This window comes from Sinohyriopsis cumingii, unplaced genomic scaffold (assembly GCF_028554795.1).
Source record: "Sinohyriopsis cumingii isolate HCF-2022 unplaced genomic scaffold, ASM2855479v2 utg001953l, whole genome shotgun sequence".
NCBI lineage: Eukaryota > Metazoa > Mollusca > Bivalvia > Unionida > Unionidae > Sinohyriopsis > Sinohyriopsis cumingii.
In genome coordinates, this window is record NW_028316091.1 from 281,996 (window position 1) to 309,857 (window position 27,862).

The 27,862-nt window shown below is 33.6% G+C and overlaps 1 long non-coding RNA gene and 2 pseudogenes across 4 annotated transcripts in view; all 3 read left to right on the forward strand.

Annotated features, from left to right (window-relative positions):
• The window catches only part of LOC149771308 (uncharacterized), a 319,229-nt gene that overhangs the window by 118,483 nt on the left and 172,884 nt on the right, over positions 1 to 27,862 (forward strand). The window lies entirely within an intron of this gene.
• LOC149771314 (uncharacterized) lies at positions 8,510 to 10,546 on the forward strand (annotated as a pseudogene). Its single transcript, XR_016418338.1, has 3 exons — positions 8,510 to 8,611; positions 9,894 to 10,177; positions 10,416 to 10,546. The product of XR_016418338.1 is annotated as an uncharacterized LOC149771314 (transcript).
• On the forward strand, positions 21,162 to 23,239 carry LOC149771315 (uncharacterized; annotated as a pseudogene). The gene is made up of 3 exons (XR_016418335.1): positions 21,162 to 21,300; positions 22,584 to 22,867; positions 23,109 to 23,239. The product of XR_016418335.1 is annotated as an uncharacterized LOC149771315 (transcript).

Here is a 27,862-nt window from a genome sequence, read left to right on the forward strand (position 1 = left end):
CTATTTCAATTTTACATAGACCCTATACAGTCCCAGGGGTTTTTTGGCCATGTTAAATTTACATAGACCCTATATTGTCCCAGGGTTTTTGGCCATGTTAATTCCCATAGACCCTATATGTTCCCACGATTTTTCTCCATGTTAAATTTACATAGACCCTATATGTTCCCAAGGGTATTTTTAATGATAAGTCCCATAGACCCTATACCATCCCCATTCACTACTCATGCATGCATGCATTCATCCATGCACGAACGCAAACAAGGAAGCACGCACGCACGCACACACACACACACACACACATACATCCATCCATCCATCCATACATACATACATACATACATACATACACACACACACATACATACATACATACATACATACATACATACATACATACATACATACATACATACATACATACATACATACATACATACATACAATCACATACGAATCCCGAATGAGTATGTAAATATATTGGAATTAATTACTTCGTCGTCTTGTAGGTGTGACTGCTGCACGCGAGTGTGTATAACACCGATTATGTGGTATCATTTTTGGTGCTGGGTGCTTAGTCGTGATGGAATAGGGGCTGGTGTATGCAGGCAGGGCAATTGGTGCCGTTTATACGCGGACCTGGGTTCGAATCTCCATAGAGTGCGAAAACATTGATATGATAGTATTATTTGTATTAAATATTAATTACGCCAACAATTATCATGTACTCTCATATATAATCCATTGATATCACTTTCGGATCTGTCTGATATATATACGGTGGTAACAAAGGACATACCTTTCCTTTTCCTGTTCAACCACTGGCGAAGATGTGTTGCACATTGTCCTGATCTCCAAGGTTTCAGCCAAAATAAAGGTGATATGTGTTTTAACCATAGTGGTTATACTGCACTTTTGTTATGAAAAGTCACTTCACCACAAACATAGCAGAAGTTATCTGCATTGTTCACGCAAGTACTAGGCATCTCTGCTCACTTTGGCTAAAGAGAAATGGGTCCCTTTGCAACATCAAACACTGACAAATCAGAGAGCACGACACTGTATGATTTCTGAAGCTGATGTGGGGCAATTTGTTCAGCAGGTTGATGTAAGCTTAGTTATGATTGCATCATCCATGACTTCTAAGAATTATGTGATGCAATTCATATCATGTATGACACAATACCAGCTTCAAACTGAACTATTCATTGTTTTACCTAAAATGCAAGAAACCCAGTCACAGTTCTTGTAAATAGATCTGGTTTTGAATCACTAAAAGAGCAGATTTTGAGCCATTACGATCCACTTCCATTCATCGCTCATATAAATGTACCATTGGTCGCCCATGTCGGTTTTTTTAAATAATTTGTTCACACTGTTTTATGAATTATAGTGAAAATGGACTTCAATTTTACCATTTCAATGGATGAACATCTCATAATGTAATTTGTATATGTAAACTAATAAGATGGTGAACGATATGAGTGTGTTAGCTATATTATTATATCCACTAATTTCATATCTTAGCGCATGTCGTTTAACATCACACATCATAAGAAACTAGTTATTTAAACCGTCCCTTTTTAGACCACTTTCTATATATTGTGCGCGTATCGTTAATCCACGACTTTAGATGTAGAGAAATCTGTAAACATCATATTAAGTATACAACTTCTATATATGGTTGTAAATTATACACTTAGGTTAAAAATAATTTGATGAACAAATTGTTTACATGGATTTGAGTTCCGGACCTTGACTGTTTCTTTTGAAGTTATATTGTCAATCTATTTTTTGTCTTGTTTTGTAATTTACAAATAATGATCTTTTTATTGATATCTGAGCTCAAGGTTTAGCATTATTTGCATGCTTTACAATGTGCTAAAATCAAACCAATAAAATAACCAACACAAATATAGAAACCAAATATAGAATAAAAGTGATAATAACTTTTCTACAACATAACACTACCAACATATAACGAAAAGCTTTCAGGCAACAATACCATTAGGGCAGGGTGACTCCCTTAAAGTGGTCTGAAAAGATCAAACTAGGATGATACCCCCAATATATATATAATTTAAATAACATCGAGCGTGCTCAAGAATTTGATGGGCTGAGTTTAGTCGTGGACATTTTATTGTGATTTAGCTTTTAATACAAGCTTGTTTACATCAAAATTATTCATCCCCATTTTAAGACAAGTATTTGTGGAATCTGTGTTAGATGTGTTCAGCAATTTGAGAGGAATTATTTGTTTAAACTATTCGTTGGTAGTACAAAGTGCTTATTGATATTTGGGATTTAAGCACTCTTTTGTGAGTAACGTGAATTCATTCAAAGACATTCTGGAATTTAACAATGTTATATCACAAGACTACTGTTACATAGTCACATTCATGACTATTGGTGCGTCATCACATTCAGTATTGGACTTCATGAGAAACGGTCTATATTTTTGAAATTCAGATATAAATTTAGGATTTTTGGGGGGTTAATTTCACAATATCTGTTTCTTCATGTCCGTAAAAAAAATTAGTGTCATACGGTGCTAACAATGACTTTTTTAAAAGACTTGTTCCTTTAGGTTGCCAGACATATTGTTATATATATATATATATATATATATATATATATATATATATATATATATATATATATATATATATATATATATATATATATATATGTATGTATGTATGTATGTATGTCTCTGTTTTCGTTGAAAATAACATCGCTTAGAAACAATATTGTCAGATTACTTTAATTACAAATGTTTCATACAGTTTTCCGGATCGAGTATTGATAATTTTTTCTTTTCATTTGTTTGTTTTTTAACAGGATTTTAACAGAATTTCTCAAGTCACTGGAAAGGATTTTCAAAACAGCTTAGTCAGATGTCACTGAAGTATATTTTGATCTATCTTAAATCATTAAAAAGTCACAACCGAAAGTTTTTGGCACTACCTATAGCGCTAGATGGCAAAACTGTGTTTTACAAAACATTCTTTCTCAAGCATTAGATTAGTGAATTTCTTTATTAATGATGATGGTTTCTGGATATGTTCCTTAGTTTAAAAAACAGATTCTCGATTAATATTATTTTTAATTATAAAATCCTGCACAAATAAGTTGTATATCAATTATGATTGAAATCTGCAATATCCTTATTAAATATTGATGTGTATACCATTACAAGAAACAAAACGGTTTGTATTGTTATATGTGAAAAATAGACGGGAAATAACGAGATACCCACTTCGAAAATTGCAATGGAATTTTCACCTTGGAAATTTAGAAGACGTGGACTGGTTAGGGTTTTCTTGTTAACATGTAAAAGTTCAAAATGTCAAAATCTGATACAATTAAAGTGATCAATCTACATGTAAAATCATACATTGATATATGTACATTTTATAGAGACGAGCCAAATTTATCTCAGTTCAAAACATTTGTTGCTTTTAGGTTCGAATAGGAAAATAAAAACTCATTTTGGTGTACTGGCTGGCACGCACCTAACCACATGAGTCTTTCATGGAATGTACAACTACATTATTGCCTCAGAAGGAGTTTTCGCAGTTACGATGCATACACTAATATATCGGTACTCCGCTGTTGCAGGCGACAACGCAACCTTTCATCCATGCGATAATAGTCGTCCCAAAGCCATTCTCTTTTGAGATCAATCTTTACACCACTCAAAATCTCAATGGCTATCTGGCAGTGCAGGTTCGTACAGTCTGCATACAGCTCAAAACCCATAATGCCAACATTTCTTGGGTCCCTAGGGCTGAGCTGCCTCAAGAACGGTTACAGGTCAATCTAAATGACTCCAGCAGCTGTTATGCATACCTCGAGCCTCTGATCGGCAATTGCGATACGACTACAGCGATGACCTGAATTCTGTCTAAACAAAGGCAACCAGACTCGGTCCAAAATCTATAGGCGAACCAAGGGACAGCGTTCACTTAGCCTACTGTAAGGAGTTTGTGTTTGATAAATGTCATACAAAAATGTCTCCACTGATATGCCTAACTGGCAAATCCGGTTTCTTTCTTTCAATGAGACAATTGTATTTTTCATTAGTATGTACGATAGCCAGCGTCTATTTTACCATTATGTCAAGAAATTGTGGATACTTTGCATTTCAACGTAGTGGGAAAAGTGGACACGTGACTATGTATTACGTTAAGTAGTTCGCGCTTGATATGGATGAAGAGACTTGTGATTTGTAACCTAATATCCATATTACATTGAACAGAACTATCGATAACCACTTGTAAATATGGAAATGATGTGTATTGAAACTTCTGCTCCATAGGCGTCTGTCTGTAAAGAGGACCAAGTCATTAAACTAAATTCATTTATCTTCATAAAAACAAGTCTAGTGTTTTTCATTCAGGTATTGATAACTTCGTTTAAAAAATATTCTTTTCAAAATATAAGACATCAAAAGGATCATACAGTGTTTTCAAATTTGGTCTCTTCGTAACGAAATGTTTCATCAAATCAGCAAACGTGACCATGGTCCAATTTTCAGTTTGAATCAATATTTATAAACAAGGTACAACTTTACAAACATGAGCTAAGGATTCATCAATCAGTGTTAATGAAGTAATCCTCTTAATTATTTCCCAGCCAAAATATTGCATTCGTCAATACCAGACAGGAATCAGGACATAATGTACACTATCACTAGATGTAATTAGTATGCATTTAGTACTATTGATCAGATGATAAGAACGAATCTTGAGTGGAACATGACTACTCGCAGAAGAATACATTTGTATGACTCCGCTCATACAATGACAACATACCGCATATTTTACTCAAATAAATAATACAAGACAAGAAAACGTGATATGGTATGGCAAGATCGCGTGATAGGAACAATGCTTTTTCCCAAGGTGCCTGAAGCAATGCGCGTCAGTCTCTAATACTGTAATTTGTATGAATTAAATATGCTTATTTTAAATGAAATAAATGTCAATACTAAATAATTCAATAACTGAAGCTTAAGATAGCATGATGAGTTTTTCATAATCATGTCACTGATTCACACATATTTTGAAAATAGTAAACATGGTTTTATATATATAAAGTTTTCAAACCGCAACGTGAATTTTTAAAATTGGTTATCTAGTTTATGTATTCATAGGAGCCACTTGCTAATTATACAAATCAAAGAGCTTTAGGTTATTTGGATTTGTATCATATGTCGTAATATTAATATGTCAGATCAAATGCAGAGGTGATAGTTAATCCTGATAAAATATGAGTGCTTGAACTATCATCGGCATACATTTCTCGGTAATAAACGAATTCAATTTATTTAAGTTTTGTAACCTTAATGGATTACTTTTATTACAATCGCTTCTTATTACAAACCATGAAATTCAACCGTTAAATGCTAGACGGGATTTTATATTATCTCAAAAGATATTTAACTACCTTATTCGATCATACCTTAATCTTGGCATCGTTCACTTCAACATTCTTTGCAGTAGTAGTTTAGTTAGGGTTGAAGTAATAGCGATAGTTGCATTAGTGCTTGCGCTATAAGTAGAACACGTAGCTGCTGAAAGACAGCAGTACTTAATCTCGAATGACGAGCGAATCAAGGTAGGAGGGGGATTACCGAGCATAAGATTGATAATATAAAAGATTTGTTAACTAGCTGGTATTCCTTGCAGATAACGAAGACACGTGGTTACAAAATAACTCTATAGTGGCACAGGTTCATTGTTTGCACGCATTTAGCCACAACGACAGAATTCAAAGAGCAACACATTAATTGATCTCAGCGTTTAAATGTTCAAGAGGAAGGTTTGAATACAAGACTACGGTCAAACACATTGCAATAGTATATATCTATTAAAACAATAAAGTGGGCAGAGCAGGAGGACCACCAACGGGGAATTAACTATGAGACAAAAATGTGCTATTTCAAGAAGAGTGTGGTTAATTATTGATCATAAACAACACCTTTCACAAATAAGTATAATATTCATGAAAAGTCATAGGAGTGATATGTACAGTATAAGGTACCCATTTTGTATACAAAAGTACAGGTGATACATGTCATTTAAAAAGTGAACTCAAAAACAAAGAGCTCAGAGTTCATCCAGTTCACTAAAAATATTGATATACGACGCTGAATTAGGCGAAGACCTACCGAAAACAAAAACAAACTTTTAATACATTGGATTTGACAAGCTTTTTGTGATACATTTTTAAAAATATGTGTACGCCATAGTTGGGAAAGTCAGGAATTTAAAAATATATTTATATGTGAAATCGTCAAACACTCGCAAATCGAAATTCACATTCACTACGCTCATAATGAGATACGAAGAAATCTCTTTAATTTCGATAAAACAAGTATGGTCTCTCCGTAATGCAAATTGTCAAGCTTGCATGGAATATTTGTACACTTGGAACATAAATGCAAATAAAGCATTGTTAGTTAGAAAGTATACGCTTTCGATTGCTATATTACTATGCTTCCTTATATATTATATATGTTTCGATTATTTTTCGTTGTTTTATTGTTTTGTTTTAGTTCATCTTTCTTTTCTTTCATTTCGACTCAGGTTTACTTGTAATGGTTTGGAAGAATAGAGTACCATTAACTGTGTAAATTTGAAGTGAAGAGTGCCAGATTCTGACGTGTTTCTCCAACACCATGAGAAGAACCATCGGTACACACTGTGTTACCATTGTTTAGTGATAACATGGCATCAGGAGTAATAGTCTATTCGCATTTTGTATAAAACATATTCTAGATAAGTGTACATGTGATATGTTTTTACGAAATGAGTTGCATATGATTTGCCACAAGCTGTTTGTATCAAGTATTACGATGAGCTAATCAGCCAATAAAGGTTCGCGTTATTTAAATAAATTGTTACATCATAGACAAACTTTTAGGACAATAATCGATCCACAATCAATAAAATAAATACAAAACTTTGACAGAAATTATTATAACATCATTTAATATCTCGATGAACAAAACTAGATCATATGCTTTATAAGTAGAGTGTACTTTGAGTCACAATAAACAACTGGTAACAGCAAAATCATGCAGGTTCTACACTTCCTACATTTACTTGCAATATATCAAACGTATGATCACAATATATGCAATAATTGTATTATATACATAAATTAATTAATATCCCGTTTATTCTGATCGGCGTTAAGCATTCAAAGAACACTGCTCTTTAATAAGCTGCGATGATTCATCAATCGACCAATATGATTGGTTTTCTCTCGACCCTATGCGAATAATTCCTCAAAGAATCCTATAGAAACAACTGCCCCCGTAGCTAAATATGGCACCTGAGACATTCGTATGTATTATACTTTCAAGAAATAGCCCAATATAATGTTGGCGAGGTAGCAAATTCAACACATTACATTTGTAGCTAACATAGACTAGAAATACTAACAATAAATGGAACTGATCATTTCGTTCTGTCCGAATCTTTCATTCGTGAAGTAAATATAGCATACAATGTGAAATACACGTGCACACATACCTGCAAACAAACAAACGAATCTGTCAGTTTAACATACTAAATCTGCTTCAGTGAACAAAGCTGTATCAGACGAAATTAATCCCTTGATAATTGACGTAGTATTCTAACAATGTCCGGATATTCAATTAAGAGAATTATTCCTTGCGTTGTTAAAATGGATGTGTGTCCTCATCGAGTCGACCATAATAGTATGATAACTAATAGTTGGTGGCTTGAACATTTTAACCAGATCTGGAGAAAAAATAATAAAATCAATAGCAGAAGAACAGCATCTTTTCTTATTAACACAATCAATGATCATTTATCCACAAAATAAATGAACCAATGCGCTTACAAAATTGAATGCCTTACTTTGTACCTTGAAATAAGATTTTGAAAATCATTTTCAAGAAGCTTGAGCATGATCTTCACACCTTTAAACAAACATTTTTCTCTCTTTGGTGTTTACTTTACTAAATTTGCTTGGAATGTGATCGCTGGGAAGACAATAATATTAAGAATTTAAGAAACATTTTAGACATATGGAAGAGAGGTACCAACAGATTATTAAATTAACATGCTCCAATGTAACACTGGTAGGCGACACAAAAATTTAGCAGGCAAAAGTAATTTTAAATAAAGCATAAAGAATTCATATATATTTCATTTTGGAAATTCTTCATGATAGATCGAGACATTGTATTGAATAAATTTGTCTAAATGTTGCGTGAAAATATGAAGTGGAAAATGCATAAAAAGTCAATTTTCAAATCCATCACATAAATTAATTTTACATAATTGTAAACCAAAAAATGTCTGCATTGCAAACGGAAATTTCCAGACATCCATATAATTAAACAACATAAACAAAATAAGTTTCTTGGTTTTTCTTAGTCATCAATTATTTAATTTACTGAATGTATTAACTATCAATCATCGTGTTTACTTAAGTTAACATGCATGCAAAATAAGTTCTTCACCGATATAAAAGGACTGCATATTTGACGATTCAGCACAAGCAGTTGCCAGTCCGGTGGCAAAATTTCTGATCCTACTTCAAAAATTTTCTTGACATCGTTGTCATCCAGGTAAGTGATTGTATGCGACATGCAAATTAACGTTCGTTAATAACCTATATAACGCGCATGTTTCTTTTAACTTATGCCATGCTTACAATTTTCCAATGTGGAGACATGATCGTGTACATTTTTGAATTATCATCCCTGGACGCATGATACGTTTCAATTATATTAATGGTCTCCTATTCTTGTGTTTGCTCCATTAGCAGCATTCCAGTCTCTATGGGAGAACATACAAAGAGCCTCTAAATTTGGCTGTATATCAATTTTACGTACCACCTAGCTACGAAACAGTTTAATTTTGTAACGAAAAGAATATGTTCTACAAGAAGAACCACTTTGTGGGTAATATATGTAGAATTATATTGTCTTTAAGAGATATACATACGTTTATATGACAACCAATCTTTACAATTAATTAATTTGTTTATATTTCAGGAGTATAGAAATAGATGATATAAAATATATTACTCATAGAACCGAAAAAAAGTGATCCTAAATCCAAGTCATATTTTATTTAAATATCCTTGTTGAACATTATTTTATTGTCCACTAGGGTATCATTGTTCATACTGCCTAGCATCACGAAACGTTGTGGCAATCATTCACATAGCGGACCTATCCATGGCTTGATCTAAGTTATTACATTGAGTCACACAAAATAACAATTCACTGTCAGGTGAATACACACTCTTGTACGTTATATTTAGAGTTTATTTATCACAAGATAGAACATAGAATAACACTAAAACATTGTTGTCACTTTAAGTCACTTTAGAAAACCCCATTACGTTTCCATTTAAAGGTCATGCGGCCTTTCGCAACCATCGACTTTATTCCTTTTTCTAGATAATGTATACGAACCGCTCACACAAATACTTTCAAGTATCACTGTATTGCAAATCTGGATATTAATGTGTTTGCATAAGACGTTGCACAGTCAATCACACTAAAGCGCCACCCCTAAACTTGGAACGTATATGTTTTGCATTCCGGAGATGGTAGAGGAGGTACTTTATTTACGAATCAAAGGTTACCAGTGAAATCACGTATAAGCGACAGACTAGTCTTCAAAATGAAAACTATATTTATATTGGCGTTTCTAGTGTACAATTAAAACTGTTGTCACCACCGTACAATTGAAATACTATACATTCAAGCCCGGTCTTTATTCATTAAAACAGTCAGAAAATGTAATATCAACTTGCCGTCTATTTACCGTCTAAACTACACTCCCATAACAAACATTCAATGCTAACTGTTATTTTCTGAACTTACTTTTCTTTTACAGAGGAAAATGAAGGCCGTAATTGTTCTTGTAGCCTGCTTAGTAGGTGCTGCCATTGCTACCTATTCATTTGGTGGCGGATATGGAGGTTATGGTGGCAACGGCGGATATGGTGGCTATGGCTGGTATCCTGGATATCGTGGATATGGAGGGTATCATGGACATGGTGGATATGGAGGGTATCATGGACATGGTGGATATGGTGGATATGGAGGTTATGGCGGATATGGTGGATATGGAGGATATGGTGGATATGGTGGATACGGTTACAATAGACACCATAAAAAGTAAGAATACATATTATTCATCCTTGAAAATTCTGTTACATATTACAGTATGACGACATTTTACAATTTAACCATTATCTTATCCACTTCATTTCTACTGACTCATTACATGTCTTTGTGCTTTCAATTTGATGTAGCCATAAAGTTTCTTCAAGATAAATATGAATATTGTATCAATATTGTATTGTTTGGGCAAGTCAACTTGCGAAAATGCTCTAAATTTGTTCTCTTTTTACAGATATTAAGAAAAACAAAATGATCCAAGGACTGACAAGAGAACCAAAGGATTATGACTCCCTATCTCGATTATTATCTTTGTAGTATTTGTACATACTACATCAATAAACATATTTGATCGAAGACAATAAATTGGCTTTTATCATTATTTTATTTCTATTACCTCACTACCTCTGTCTGTCTGTCTGTTTGTCTGTCTCTCACACACGTGATTATAATATTGCCACGAGTTCATATTCTACTTTGACTGCAATTGAGTTTATATTCTACTTTGACTGCAATTGGGATGAAAGTACAGCACAAACGCTATGGTTTAAAGTGAGCGATTCTTCACGTAAAATGGGACTCAACGAATGAGTGAAATATTTATGTAAATGTAGGCAACACATGCACATGGGAAAGAATGTTATACTCCGCTCTTGAGATGCTAAGAGTAAATATATTTATCCTGATATATTTGAAAATTATAAATAAGTTTTAAAACACTTTAAATTTCACGTACATCAATGTATAAAGCATACCAATTAATGGAACTATCATAATCAAGTGAGCTTACTTGCAAAAAACTTCATCGACAGGACCAGATTGTAATGAGACTAATACGACTCTTGCAATGTACACACATCGATAGCCGATGTAAGACTGAATTTTTCCTAAGTTGGGAACATTGTCAAATGAAAAGTCAACGATTTAAACTGGGTTCAACAGTTGTTTAATATCAGTCACATCTGTTACAAATAGATGCGATTTCGAATCGCATGGATTCCCTTAAATGCAATGTTCATTTAAGCGTAATATTGGTCGGCCATATCAGTTTTTACAATATTAGTGTACACTGATTTATAAATCACAAAGATTCTGACATTCAGTTCTACCATTTCAACTGAAGAACATCCCATAACGTAAGGTGTAAACCTAAACAAATATTTTATCACATATCGGCATCGTTTTGTCTTGTTATTCTTATATATATGACGTATGTTGCATTAATGATACAAAACCAGATATATACATTTTTCATTAAAAAGAAGCGAGGCTTGCCGAGTTTCCTTTTAATGAAAATGGCATATCATTAATACAGCGTACAGACGATACTTATATTTTATTTATATCACATACAAATGGATATATTTCCCCACTGAATGGAGTTCCTGTTTACTAAATGCAACCGTGTATTGACCGAATGAATGAACTCCATACATCGCTGCCTAGTGTGGGTTGCTACAAAATGCAGTTTTATGATTTTTGTGGCTATTCACGATCAGCTTGCATATTTATAAGTTGATTCTATTCTCATCTGAGTTTCTAATCTACTTCACATTGATTAAATCCACATTATATAGACTTATCATTTAAACTTGAAAGATTGATTCCATGACGTTAGTAGAACACTACAAGCATATAGTTAGCTACGCTGTTCACATCAACGTTCAGCCATTCACGTACAATGCGCATGGAAATTAGCGTAGACTAAGAAACTAAGCAAAATTACTAACCAAAAAGAGGTAATTCAAACATTTTGATATATGTACAGTCGACCTAATTCATTCTTCTGCTTTAAAAACAGTACTACCCATCACAAAATTCTCTCTCTCCCTCTCTATCTCTCTTTGGTAAGTTTGACTTTAAAACTCTCTCTGTCTTTCTGTCTGTATCTCTCTCTCCCTCATCCTGTGGTCGGTTTGACATAAGGTTTACTATCATTAATAAGTCCAGATACATAATGGTATGACACAAACAAAAATATTATACGCTCGTCTTACATAGATTTTCAGCCGTATCTTGCTCCACAGAGAGAGAGAGAGAGCGAGAGAGAGAGAGAGCGAGAGAGAGGGAGACGGAGGGGGTGGTTTCCTTTGGACATTTTGATATTTAACTTATGATACGCAATTCTTAGAACTTTATAATAGGTTTTTTGAAAGAACAACAACATCAAAACATTCAATACATCACAACATGTGTACCACGTAACCGAGAAACTCACCGTATAATGTCGACAGGGTTAGCACATTTATATTATCGATTATATAAACACTGTAGATTAATCCCAAGGAAAGTCAACATATATCGTTACGACGAAGCAAATAATTTTGTAGTTTGCCTCGTGTAAGTTCAATTTTATGGTTTTCATCCATCCCTAATTATTTTACTCTCTCACTCCGAATTTCTGCGCGCATTTATCCGTTGTGCATGAGACGGGAGGGTGGAACAAAAAGCATAAAGTATTGGAATTGTAAACCATATTGAATTTATTTAGAAAAAGGGGATTATTCATACATTGTATCGTTATTTTCATACGTCAATAAAGATGAATGTTTGGAAGAACAGCACACGGTTGAGAGAATGTTTATATATGCACATTATTGCGCCATGGGCGAATCACATTTTGAAATACCAATAACATTGTATATTAAATTGCTTTTTTACAACACTTCAAAGAACATGTTATTTTTAACGTATAAACATATCTATCTATCTATCAATACATACATACATACATACATACATACATACATACATACATACATACATGCATGCATGCATTCATCCATGCACGAACGCAAACAAGGACGCACGCACTCACGCACACACACACACACACATACATCCATCCATTCATCCATACATACATACATACATACACACACACATACATACATACATACATACATACATACATACATACATACATACATACATACAATCACATACGAATCCCGAATGAGTATGTAAATATATGGGAATTAATTACTTCGTCGTCTTGTAGGTGTGTCTGCTGCACGCGAGTGTGTATAACACCGATTATGTGGTATCATTTTTGGTGCTGGGTGCTTAGTCGTGATGGAATAGGGGCTGGTGTATACTGGCAAGGCAATTGGTGCCGTTTATACGCGGACCTGGCTTCGAATCTCCATAGAGTGCGAAAACATTGATATGATAGTATTATTTGTATTAAATATTAATTACGCCAACAATTATCATGTACTCTCATATATAATCCATTGATATCACTTTCGGATCTGTCTGATATATATACGGTGGTAACAAAGGACATACTTTCCTTTTCCTGTTCAACCACTGGCGAAGATGTGTTTCACATTGTCCTGATCTCCAAGGTTTGAGCCAAAATAAAGGTGATATGTTTCTTAACCATAGTGGTTATACTGCACTTTTGTTATGCAAAAGTCACTTCACCACAAACATAGCAGAAGTTATCTGCATTGTTCACGCAAGTACTAGGCATCTCTGCTCACTTTGGCTAAAGAGAAATGGGTCCCTTTGTAACATCAAACACTGACAAATCAGAGAGCACGACACTGTATGATTTCTGAAGCTGATGTGGGGCAATTTGTTCAGCAGGTTGATGTAAGCTTAGTTATGATTGCATCATCCATGACTTCTAAGAATTATGTGATGCAATTCATATCATGTATGACATAATACCAGCTTCAAACTGAACTATTCATTGTTTTACCTAAAATGCAAGAAACCCAGTCACAGTTCTTGTAAATAGATCTGGTTTTGAATCACTAAAAGAGCAGATTTTGAGCCATTACGATCCACTTCCATTCATCGCTCATATAAATGTACCATTGGTCGCCCATGTCGGTTTTTTAAAATAATTTGTTCACACTGTTTTATGAATTATAGTGAAAATGGACTTCAATTTTACCATTTCAATGGATGAACATCTCATAATGTAATTTGTATATGTAAACTAATAAGATGGTGAACGATATGAGTGTGTTAGCTATATTATTATATCCACTAATTTCATATCTTAGCGCATGTCGTTTAACATCACACATCATAAGAAACTAGTTTTTTAAACCGTCCCTTTTTAGACCACTTTCTATATATTGTGCGCGTATCGTTAATCCACGACTGTAGATGTAGAGAAATCTGTAAACATCATATTAAGTATACAACTTTTATATATGGTTGTAAATTATACACTTAGGTTAAAAATAATTTGATGAACAAATTGTTTACATGGATTTGAGTTCCGGACCTTGATTGTTTCTTTTGAAGTTATATTGTCAATCTATTTTTTGTCTTGTTTTGTAATTTACAAATAATGATCTTTTTATTGATATCTGAGCTCAAGGTTTAGCATTATTTGCATGCTTTACAATGTGCTAAAATCAAACCAATAAAATAACCAACACAAATATAGAAACCAAATATAGAATAAAAGTGATAATAACTTTTCTACAACATAACACTACCAACATATAACGAAAAGCTTTCAGGCAACAATACCATTAGGGCAGGGTGACTCCCTTAAAGTGGTCTGAAAAGATCAAACTAGGATGATACCCCCAATACATATATAATTTAAATAACATCGAGCGTGCTCAAGAATTTGATGGGCTGAGTTTAGTCGTGGACATTTTATTGTGATTTAGCATTTACATCAAAATTATTCATCCCCATTTTAAGACAAGTATTTGTGGAATCTGTTTTAGATGTGTTCAGCAATTTGAGAGGAATTATTTGTTTAAACTATTCGTTGGTAGTACAAAGTGCTTATTGATATTTGGGATTTAAGCACTCTTTTGTGAGTAACGTGAATTCATTCAAAGACATTCTGGAATTTAACAATGTTATATCACAAGACTACTGTTACATAGTCACATTCATGACTATTGGTGCGTCATCACATTCAGTATTGGACTTCATGAGAAACGGTTTATATTTTTGAAATTCAGATATAAATTTAGGATTTTTGGGGGGTTAATTTCACAATATTTGTTTCTTCATGTCCGTAAAAAAAATTAATGTCATACGGTGGTAACAATGACTTTTTTAAAAGACTTGTTCCTTTAGGTTGCCAGACATGTTGCTATATATATATATATATATATATATATATATATATATATATATATATATATATATATATATATATATATATATATGTATGTATGTATGTATGTATGTATGTATGTCTCTGTTTTCGTTGAAAATAACATCGCTTAGAAACAATATTGTCAGATTACTTTAATTACAAATGTTTCATACAGTTTTCCGTATCGAGTATTGATAATTTTTTCTTTTCATTTGTTTGTTTTTTAACAGGATTTTAACAGAATTTCTCAAGTCACTGGAAAGGATTTTCAAAACAGCTTAGTCAGATGTCATTGAAGTATATTTTGATCTATCTTAAATCATTAAAAAGTCACAACCGAAAGTTTTTGGCACTACCTATAGCGCTAGATGGCAAAACTGTGTTTTACAAAACATTCTTTCTCAAGCATTAGATTAGTGAATTTCTTTATTAATGATGATGGTTTCTGGATATGTTCCTTAGTTGAAAAAACAGATTCTCGATTAATATTATTTTTATTTATAAAATCCTGCACAAATAAGTTGTATATCAATTATGATTGAAATCTGCAATATCCTTATTAAATATTGATGTGTATACCATTACAAGAAACAAAACGGTTTGTATTGTTATATGTGAAAAATAGACGGGAAATAACGAGATACCCACTTCGAAAATTGCAATGGAATTTTCACCTTGGAAATTTACCAGGCGGGGACTGGTTAGGGTTTTCTTGTTAACATGTAAAAGTTCAAAATGTCAAAATCTGATACAATTAAAGTGATCAATCTACATGTAAAATCATACATTGATATATGTACATTTTATAGAGACGAGCCAAATTTATCTCAGTTCAAAACATTTGTTGCTTTTAGTTTCGAATAGGAAAATATCAACTCATTTTGGTGTACTGGCTGGCCCGCACCTAACCACATGAGTCTTTCATGGAATGTACAACTACAGTATTGCCTCAGAAGGAGTTTTCGCAGTTACGATGCATACACTAATATATCGGTACTCCGCTGTTGCAGGCGACAACGCAACCTTTCATCCATGCGATAATAGTCGTCCCAAAGCCATTCTCTTTTGAGATCAATCTTTACACCACTCAAAATCTCAATGGCTATCTGGCAGTGCAGGTTCGTACAGTCTGCATACAGCTCAAAATCCATAATGCCAACATTTCTTGGGTCCCTAGGGCTGAGCTGCCTCAAGAACGGTTACAGGTCAATCTAAATGACTCCAGCAGCTGTTATGCATACCTCGAGCCTCTGATCGGCAATTGCGATACGACTACAGCGATGACCTGAATTCTGTCTAAACAAAGGCAACCAGACTCGGTCCAAAATCTATAGGCGAACCAAGGGACAGCGTTCACTTAGCCTACTGTAAGGAGTTTGTGTTTGATAAATGTCATACAAAAATGTCTCCACTGATATGCCTAACTGGCAAATCCGGTTTCTTTCTTTCAATGAGACAATTGTATTTTTCATTAGTATGTACGATAGCCAGCGTCTATTTTACCATTATGTCAAGAAATTGTGGATACTTTGCATTTCAACGTAGTGGGAAAAGTGGACACGTGACTATGTATTACGTTAAGTAGTTCGCGCTTGATATGGATGAAGAGAGTTGTGATTTGTAACCTAATATCCATATTACATTGAAAAGAACTATCCATAACCACTTGTAAATATGGAAATGATGTGTATTGAAACTTCGGCTCCATAGGCGTCTGTCTGTAAAGAGGACCACGTCATTAAACTAAATTCATTTATCTTCATAAAAACAAGTCTAGTGTTTTTCATTCAGGTATTGATAACTTCGTTTAAAAAATATTCTTTTCAAAATATAAGACATCAAAAGGACCATACAGTTTTTTCAAATTTGGTCTCTTCGTAACTAAATGTTTCATCAAATTAGCAAACGTGACCATGGTCCAATTTTCAGTTTGAATCAATATTTATAAACAAGGTACAACTTTACAAACATGAGCTAAGGATTCATCAATCAGTGTTAATGAAGTAATCCTCTTAATTATTTCCCAGCCAAAATATTGCATTCGTAAATACCAGACAGGAATCAGGACATAATGTACACTATCACTAGATGTAATTAGTATGCATTTAGTACTACTGATCAGATGATAAGAACGAATCTTGAGTGGAACATGACTACTCGCAGAAGAATACATTTGTATGACTCCGCTCATACAATGACAATATACCGCATATTTTACTCAAATAAATAATACAAGACAAGAAAACGTGATATGGTATGGCAAGATCGCGTGATAGGAACAATGCTTTTTCCCAAGGTACCTGAAGCAATGCGCGTCAGTCTCTAATACTGTAATTTGTATGAATTAAATATGCTTATTTTAAATGAAATAAATGTCAATACTAAATAATTCAATAACTGAAGCTTAAGATAGCATGACGAGTTTTTCATAATCATGTCACTGATTCACACATATTTTGAAAATAGTAAACATGGTTTTATATATATAAAGTTTTCAAACCGACAACGTGAATTTTTAAAATTGGTTATCTAGTTTATGTATTCATAGGAGCCACTTGCTAATTATACAAATCAGAGAGTTTAGGTTATTTGGATTTGTATCATATGTCGTAATATTAATATGTCAGATCAAATGCAGAGGTGATAGTTAATCCTGATAAAATATGAGTGCTTGAACTATCATCGGCATACATTTCTCGGTAATAAACGAATTCAATTTATTTAAGTTTTGTAACCTTAATGGATTACTTTTATTACAATCGCTTCTTATTACAAACCATGAAATTCGACCGTTAAATGCTAGACGGGATTTTATATTATCTCAAAATATATTTATCTACCTTATGCGATCATACCTTAATCTTGGCATCGTTCACTTCAACATTCTTTGCAGTAGTAGTTTAGTTAGGGTTGAAGTAATAGCGATAGTTGCATTAGTGCTTGCGCTATAAGTAGAACACGTAGCTGCTGAAAGACAGCAGTACTTAATCTCGAATGACGAGCGAATCAAGGTAGGAGGGGGATTACCGAGCATAAGATTGATAATATAAAAGATTTGTTAACTAGTTGGTATTCCTTGCAGATAACGAAGACACGTGGTTACAAAATAACTCTATAGTGGCACAGGTTCATTGTTTGCACGCATTTAGCCACAACGACAGAATTCAAAGAGCAACACATTAATTGATATCCGCGTTTAAATGTTCAAGAGGAAGGTTTGAATACAAGACTACGGTCAAACACATTACAATAGTATATATCTATTAAAACAATAAAGTGGGCAGAGCAGGAGGACCACCAACGGGGAATTAACTATGAGACAAAAATGTGCTATTTCAAGAAGAGTGTGGTTAATTATTCATCATAAACAACACCTTTCACAAATAAGTATAATATTCATGAAAAGTCATAGGAGTGATATGTACAGTATAAGGTACCCATTTTGTATACAAAAGTACAGGTGATACATGTCATTTAAAAAGTGAACTCAAAAACAAAGAGCTCAGAGTTCATCCAGTTCACTAAAAATATTGATATACGACGCGGAATTAGGCGAAGACCTACCGAAAACAAAAACAAACTTTTAATACATTGGATTTGACAAGCTTTTTGTGATACCATTTTAAAAATATGTGTACGTCATAGTTGGGAAAGTCAGGAATTTAAAAATATATTTATATGTGAAATCGTCAAACACTCGCAAATCGAAATTCACATTCACTACGCTCATAAATGAGATACGAAGAAATCTCTTTAATTTCGATAAAACAAGTATGGTCTCTCCGTAATGCAAATTGTCAAGCTTGCATGGAATATTTGTACACTTGGAACATAAATGCAAATAAAGCATTGTTAGTTAGAAAGTATACGCTTTCGATTGCTATATTACTATGCTTCCTTATATATTATATATGTTTCGATTATTTTTCGTTGTTTTATTGTTTTGTTTTAGTTCATCTTTCTTTTCTTACATTTCGACACAGGTTTACTTGTAATGGTTTGGAAGAATAGAGTACCATTAACTGTGTAAATTTGAAGTGAAGAGTGCCAGATTCTGACGTGTTTCTCCAACACCATGAGAAGAACCATCGGTACACACTGTGTTACCATTGTTTAGTGATAACATGGCATCAGGAGTAATAGTCTATTCGCATTTTGTATAAAACATATTCTAGATAAGTGTACATGTGATATGTTTTTTACGAAATGAGTTGCATATGATTTGCCACACGCTGTTTGTATCAAGTATTACGATGAGCTAATCAGCCAATAAAGGTTCGCGTTATTTAAATAAATTGTTACATCATAGGCAAACTTTTAGGACAATAATCGATCCACAATCAATAAAATAAATACGAAACTTTGACAGAAATTATTATAACATCATTTAATATCTCGATGAACAAAACTAGATCATATGCTTTATAAGTAGAGTGTACTTTGAGTCACAATAAACAACTGGTAATAGCAAAATCATGCAGGTTCTACACTTCCTACATTTACTTGCAATATATCAAACGTATGATCACAATATATGCAATAATTGTATTATATACATACATTAATTAATATCCCATTTATTCTGATCGGCATTAAGAATTCAAAGAACACAGCTCTTTAATAAGCTGCGATGATTCATCAATCGACCAATATGATTGGTTTTCTCTCGACCCTATGCGAATAATTCCTCAAAGAATCCTATAGAAACAACTGCCCCCGTAGCTAAATATGGCACCTGAGACATTCGTATGTATTATACTTTCAAGAAATAGCCCAATATAATGTTGGCGAGGTAGCAAATTCAACACATTACATTTGTAGCTAACATAGACTAGAAATACTAACAATAAATGGAACTGATCATTTCGTTCTGTCCGAATCTTTCATTCCTGAAGCAAATATAGCAATGTGAAATACACGTGCACACATACCTGCAAACAAACAAACGAATCTGTCAGTTTAACATACTAAATCTGCTTCAGTGAACAAAGCTGTATCAGACGAAATTAATCCCTTGATAATTGAGGTAGTATTCTAACAATGTCCGGATATTCAATTAAGAGAATTATTCCTTGCGTTGTTAAAATGGATGTGTGTCCGCATCGAGTCGACCATAATAGTATGATAACTAATAGTTGGTGGCTTGAACATTTAACCAGATCTGGAGAAAAAATAATAAAATCAATAGCAGAAGAACAGCATCTTTTCTTATTAACACAATCAATGATCATTTATCCACAAAATAAATGAAACAATGCGCTTACAAATGGAATCATATCGTACGTGTAGAATTATTCAGACAAAATTGAATGCCTTACCTTGTACCTTGAAATAAGATTTTGAAAATCATTTTCAAGAAGCTTGAGCATGATCTTCACACCTCTAAGCAAACATTTTTCTCTCTTTGGTGTTTACTTTACTAAATTTGCTTGGAATGTGATCGCTGGGAAGACAATAATATTAAGAATTTAAGAAACATTTTAGACATATGGAAGAGAGGTACCAACAGATTATTAAATTAACATGCTCCAATGTAACACTGGCAGGCGACACAAAAAGTTAGCAGGCAAAAGTAATTTTAAATAAAGTATAAAGAATTCATATATATTTCATTTTGGAAATTCTTCATGATAGATCGAGACATTGTATTGAATAAATTTGTCTAAATGTTGCGTGAAAATATGAAGTGGAAAATGCATAAAAAGTCAATTTTCAAATCCATCACATAAATTAATTTTACATAATTGTAAACCAAAAAATGTCTGCATTGCAAACGGAAATTTCCAGACATCCATATAATTAAACAACATAAACAAAATAAGTTTCTTGGTTTTTCTTAGTCATCAATTATTTAATTTACTGAATGTATTAACTATCAATCATCGTGTTTACTTAAGTTAACATGCATGCAAAATAAGTTCTTCACGGATATAAAAGGACTGCATATTTGACGATTCAGCACAAGCAGTTGCCAGTCCGGTGGCAAAATTTCTGATCCTACTTCAAAAATTTTCTTGACATCGTTGTCATCCAGGTAAGTGATTGTATGCGACATGCAAATTAACGTTCGTTAATAACCTATATAACGCGCATGTTTCTTTTAACTTATGCCATGCTTACAATTTTCCAATGTGGAGACATGATCGTGTACATTTTTGAATTATCATCCCTGGACGCAAGATACGTTTCAATTATATTAATGGTCTCCTATTCTTGTGTTTGCTCCATTAGCAGCATTCCAGTCTCTATGGGAGAACATACAAAGAGCCTCTAAATTTGGCTGTATATCAATTTTACGTACCACCTAGCTACGAAACAGTTTAATTTTGTAACGAAAAGAATATGTTCTACAAGAAGAACCACTCTGTCGGTAATATATGTAGAATTTTATTGTCTTTAAGAGATATACATACGTATATATGACAAGCAATCTTAACAATTAATTAATTTGTTTATATTTCAGGAGTATAGAAATAGATGATATAAAATATATTACTCATAGAACCGAAGAAAAAGTGATTCTAAATCCAAGTCATATTTTATTTAAATATCCTGGTTGAACATTATTTTATTGTCCACTAGGGTATCATTGTTCATACTTCCTAGCATCACGAAACGTTGTGGCAATCATTCACATAGCGGACCTATCCATGGCTTGATCTAAGTTATTACATTGAGTCACACAAAATAACAATTCACTGTCAGGTGAATACACACTCTTTTACGTCATATTTAGAGTTTATTTATCACAAGATAGAACATAGAATAACACTAAAACATTGTTGTCACTTTAAGTCACTTTAGAAAACCCCATTACGTTTCCATTTAAAGGTCAGGCGGCCTTTCGCAACCATCGACTTTATTCCTTTTTCTAGATAATGTATACGAACCGCTCACACAAATACTTTCAAGTATCACTGTATTGCAAATCTGGATATTAATGTGTTTGCATAAGACGTTGCACAGTCAATCACACTAAAGCGCCACCCCTAAACTTGGAACGTATATGTTTTGCATTCCGGAGATGGTAGAGGAGGTACTTTATTTACGAATCAAAGGTTACCAGTGAAATCACGTATAAGCGACAGACTAGACTTCAAAATGAAAACTATATTTATTTTGGCGTTTCTAGTGTACAATTAAAACTGTTGTCACCACCGTACAATTGAAATACTGTACATTCAAGCCCGGTCTTTATTCATTAAAACAGTCAGAAAATGTAATATCAACTTGCCGTCTATTTACCGTCTAAACTACACTCCCATAACAAACATTCAATGCTAACTGTTATTTTCTGAACTTACTTTTCTTTTACAGAGGAAAATGAAGGCCGTAATTGTTCTTGTAGCCTGCTTAGTAGGTGCTGCCATTGCTACCTATTCATTTGGTGGCGGATATGGAGGTTATGGTGGCAACGGCGGATATGGTGGCTATGGCTGGTATCCTGGATATCGTGGATATGGAGGGTATCATGGACATGGTGGATATGGAGGGTATCATGGACATGGTGGATATGGTGGATATGGAGGTTATGGCGGATATGGTGGATATGGAGGATATGGTGGATATGGTGGATACGGTTACAGTAGAGACCATAAAAAGTAAGAATACATATTATTCATCCTTGAAAATTCTGTTACATATTACAGTATGACGACATTTTACAATTTTACCATTATCTTACCCACTTCATTTCTACTGACTCATTACATGTCTTTGTGCTTTCAATTTGAAGTAGCCATAAAGTCGTTTCTTCAAGATAAATATGAATATTGTATCAATATTGTATTGTTTGGGCAAGTCAACTTGCGAAAATGCTCTAAATTTGTTCCCTTTTTACAGATATTAAGAAAAACAAAATGATCCAAGGACTGACAAGAGAACCAAAGGAATATGACTCCCTATCTCGATTATTATCTTTGTAGTATTTGTACATACTACATCAATAAACATATTTGATCGAAGACAATAAATTGGCTTTTATCATTATTTTATTTCTATTACCTCACTACCTCTGTCTGTCTGTCTGTCTGTCTGTCTCTCGCACACATGATTATAATATTGCCACGAGTTTATATTCTACTTTGACTGCAATTGAGTTTATATTCTACTTTGACTGCAATTGGGATGAAAGTACAGCAAAAACGTTATGGTTTAAAGTGAGCGATTCTTCACGTAAAATGGGACTCAACGAATGAGTGAAATATTTATGTAAATGTAGGCAACACATGCACATGGGAAAGAATGTTATACTCCGCTCTTGAGATGCTAAGAGTAAATATATTTATCCTGATATAGTTGAAAATTATAAATAAGTTTTAAAACACTTTAAATTTCACGTACATCAATGTATAAAACATACTAATTAATGGAACTATCATAATCAAGTGAGCTTACTTGCAAAAACCTTCATCGACAGGACCAGATTGTAATGAGACTAATACGACTCTTGCAATGTACACACATCGATAGCCGATGTAAGACTGAATTTTTCCTAAGTTGGGAACATTGTCAAATGAAAAGTCAACGATTTAAACTGGGTTCAACAGTTCTTTAATATCAGTCACATCTGTTACAAATAGATGCGATTTCGAATCGCATGGATTCACTTAAATGCAATGTTCATTTAAGCGCAATATTGGTCCGCCATATCAGCTTTTACAATATTAGTGTACACTGATTTATAAATCACAAAGATTCTGACATTCAGTTCTACCATTTCAACTGAAGAACATCCCATAACGTAAGGTGTAAACCTAAACAAATATTTTATCACATATCGGCATCTTTTTGTCTTGTTACTATTATATATATGACGTATGTTGCATTAATGATACAAAACCAGATATATACATTTTTCATTAAAAAGAAGCGAGGCTTGCCGAGTTTCCTTTTAATGAAAATGGCATATCATTAATACAGCGTACAGACGATACTTATATTTTATTTATATCACATACAAATGGATATATTTCCCCACTGAATGGAGTTCCTGTTTACTAAATGCAACCGTGTATTGACCGAATGAATGAACTCCATACATCGCTGCCTAGTGTGGGTTGCTACAAAATGCAGTTTTATGATTTTTGTGGCTATTCACGATCAGCTTGCATATTTATAAGTTGATTCTATTCTCATCTGAGTTTCTAATCTACTTCACATTGATTAAATCCACATTATATAGACTTATCATTTGAACTTGAAAGATTGATTCCATGACGTTAGTAGAACACTACAAGCATATAGTTAGCTACGCTGTTCACATCAACGTTCAGCCATTCACGTACAATGCGCATGGAAATTAGCGTAGACTAAGAAACTAAGCAAAATTACTAACCAAAAAGAGGTAATTCAAACATTTTGATATATGTACAGTCGACCTAATTCATTCTTCTGCTTTAAAAACAGTACTACCCATCACAAAATTCTCTCTCTCGCTCTCTATCTCTCTTTGGTAAGTTTGACTTTAAAACTCTCTCTGTCTTTCTGTCTGTATCTCTCTCTCCCTCATCCTGTGGTCGGTTTGACGTAAGGTTTACTATCATTAATAAGTCCAGATACATAATGGTATGACACAAACAAAAATAGTATACGCTCGTCTTACATAGATTTTCACACGTATCTTGCTCCACAGAGAGAGAGAGAGAGAGAGAGCGAGAGAGAGAGAGAGCGAGAGAGAGAGGGAGACGGAGGGGGTGGTTTCCTTTGGACATTTTGATATTTAACTTATGATACGCAATTCTTAGAACTTTATAATAGGTTTTCTGAAAGAACAACAACATCAAAACATTCAATACATCACAACATGTGTACCACGTAACCGAGAAACTCACGGTATAATGTCGACAGGGTTAGCACATTTATATTATCGATTATATAAACACTGTAGATTAATCCCAAGGAAAGTCAACATATATCGTTACGACGAAGCAAATAATTTTGTAGTTTGCCTCGTGTAAGTTCAATTTTATGGTTTTCATCCATCCCTAATTATTTTACTCTCTCACTCCGAATTTCTGCGCGCATTTATCCGTTGTGCATGAGACGGGAGGGTGGAACAAAAAGCATAAAGTATTGAAATTGTAAACCATATTAAATTTATTTAGAAAAAGGGGATTATTCATACATTGTATCGTTATTTTCATACGTCAATAAAGATGAATGTTTGGAAGAACAGCACACGGTTGAGAGAATGTTTATATATGCACATTATTGCGCCATGGGCGAATCACATTTTGAAATACCAATAATATTAGTATATTAAATTGCTTTTTTACAACACTTCAAAGAACATGTTATTTTTAACGTATAAACATATCTATCTATCTATCAATACATACATACATACATACATACATACATACATACATACATACATACATACATACATACATACATGCATGCATGCATTCATCCATGCACGAATGCAAACAAGGACGCACGCACGCACGCACACACACACACACACACACACACATACATCCATCCATCCATACATACATACATACATACACACACACATACATACATACATACATACATACATACATACATACATACATACATACATACATACATACATACATACATACAATCACATACGAATCCCGAATGAGTATGTAAATATATGGGAATTAATTACTTCGTCGTCTTGTAGGTGTGTCTGCTGCACGCGAGTGTGTATAACACCGATTATGTGGTATCATTTTTGGTGCTGGGTGCTTAGTCGTGATGGAATAGGGGCTGGTGTATGCAGGCAGGGCAATTGGTGCCGTTTATACGCGGACCTGGCTTCGAATCTCCATAGAGTGCGAAAACATTGATATGATAGTATTATTTGTATTAAATATTAATTACGCCAACAATTATCATGTACTCTCATATATAATCCATTGATATCACTTTCGGATCTGTCTGATATATATACGGTGGTAACAAAGGACATACCTTTCATTTTCCTGTTCAACCACTGGCAAAGATGTGTTGCACATTGTCCTGATCTCCAAGGTTTCAGCCAAAATAAAGGTGATATGTTTTTTAACCATAGTGGTTATACTGCACTTTTGTTATGCAAAAGTCACTTCACCACAAACATAGCAGAAGTTATCTGCATTGTTCACGCAAGTACTAGGCATCTCTGCTCACTTTGGCTAAAGAGAAATGGGTCCCTTTGCAACATCAAACACTGACAAATAAGAGAGCACGACACTGTATGATTTCTGAAGCTGATGTGGGGCAATTTGTTCAGCAGGTTGATGTAAGCTTTGTTATGATTGCATCATCCATGACTTCTAAGAATTATGTGATGCAATTCATATCATGTATGACACAATACCAGCTTCAAACTGAACTATTCATTGTTTTACCTAAAATGCAAGAAACCCAGTCATAGTTCTTGTAAATAGATCTGGCTTTGAATCACTAAAAGAGCAGACTTTGAGCAATTACGATCCACTTCCATTCGTCGCTCATATAAATGTATCATTGGTCGCTCATGTCGGTTTTTTTAAATAATTTGTTCACACTGTTTTATGAATTATAATGAAAATGGACTTCAATTTTACCATTTCAATGGATGAACATCTCATAATGTAATTTGTATATGTAAACTAATAAGATGGTGAACGATATGAGTGTGTTAGCTATATTATTAGATCCACTAATTTCATATCTTAACGCATGTCGTTTAATATCACACATCATAAGAAACTAGTTATTTAAACCGTCCCTTTTTAGACCACTTTCTATATATTGTGCTCGTATCGTTAATCCACGACTGCAGATGTAGAGAAATCTCTAAACATCATATTAAGTATACAACTTTTATATATGGTTGTAAATTATACATTTAGGTTAAAAATAATTTGATGAACAAATTGTTTACATGGATTTGAGTTCCGGACCTTGATTGTTTCTTTTGAAGTTATATTGTCAATCTATTTTTTGTCTTGTTTTGTAATTTACAAATAATGATCTTTTTATTGATATCTGAGCTCAAGGTTTAGCATTATTTGCATGCTTTACAATGTGCTAAAATCAGACCAATAAAATAACCAACACAAATATAGAAACCAAATATAGAATAAAAGTGATAATAACTTTTCTACAACATAACACTACCAACATATAACGAAAAGCTTTCAGGCAACAATACCATTAGGGCAGGGTGACTCCCTTAAAGTGGTCTGAAAAGATCAAACTAGGATGATACCCCCAATACACTGGTCAACAGTGAAATCATTACTGACTTGAAAAGGCCCTAATCTGTAGTATTTTGGTGTGCCGAACACGAATATAACCGTGAAAAATTTGTATTGGCTCTCGTTTTGAAGATATTCATATACCTCATTTTCTATGTTTCACTGTGTAAATTTCTCCAGTAGGACTGCAGCAACATCCGGAATAATGATGTGACATTGCATAATACCATCATGCTCACATCATCCACAGTTGATTGCATCATTTTCTGATGCAATGCAATACTAATGCCATGCGGCTGCTGAAGTAAGTTGACGTCAGCAGTGTACTATACATGTGTAGGCCTATTATACTAATGCCAGGCGGCTGCTGAAGCTGACGTAAGCAGTGTACTATAT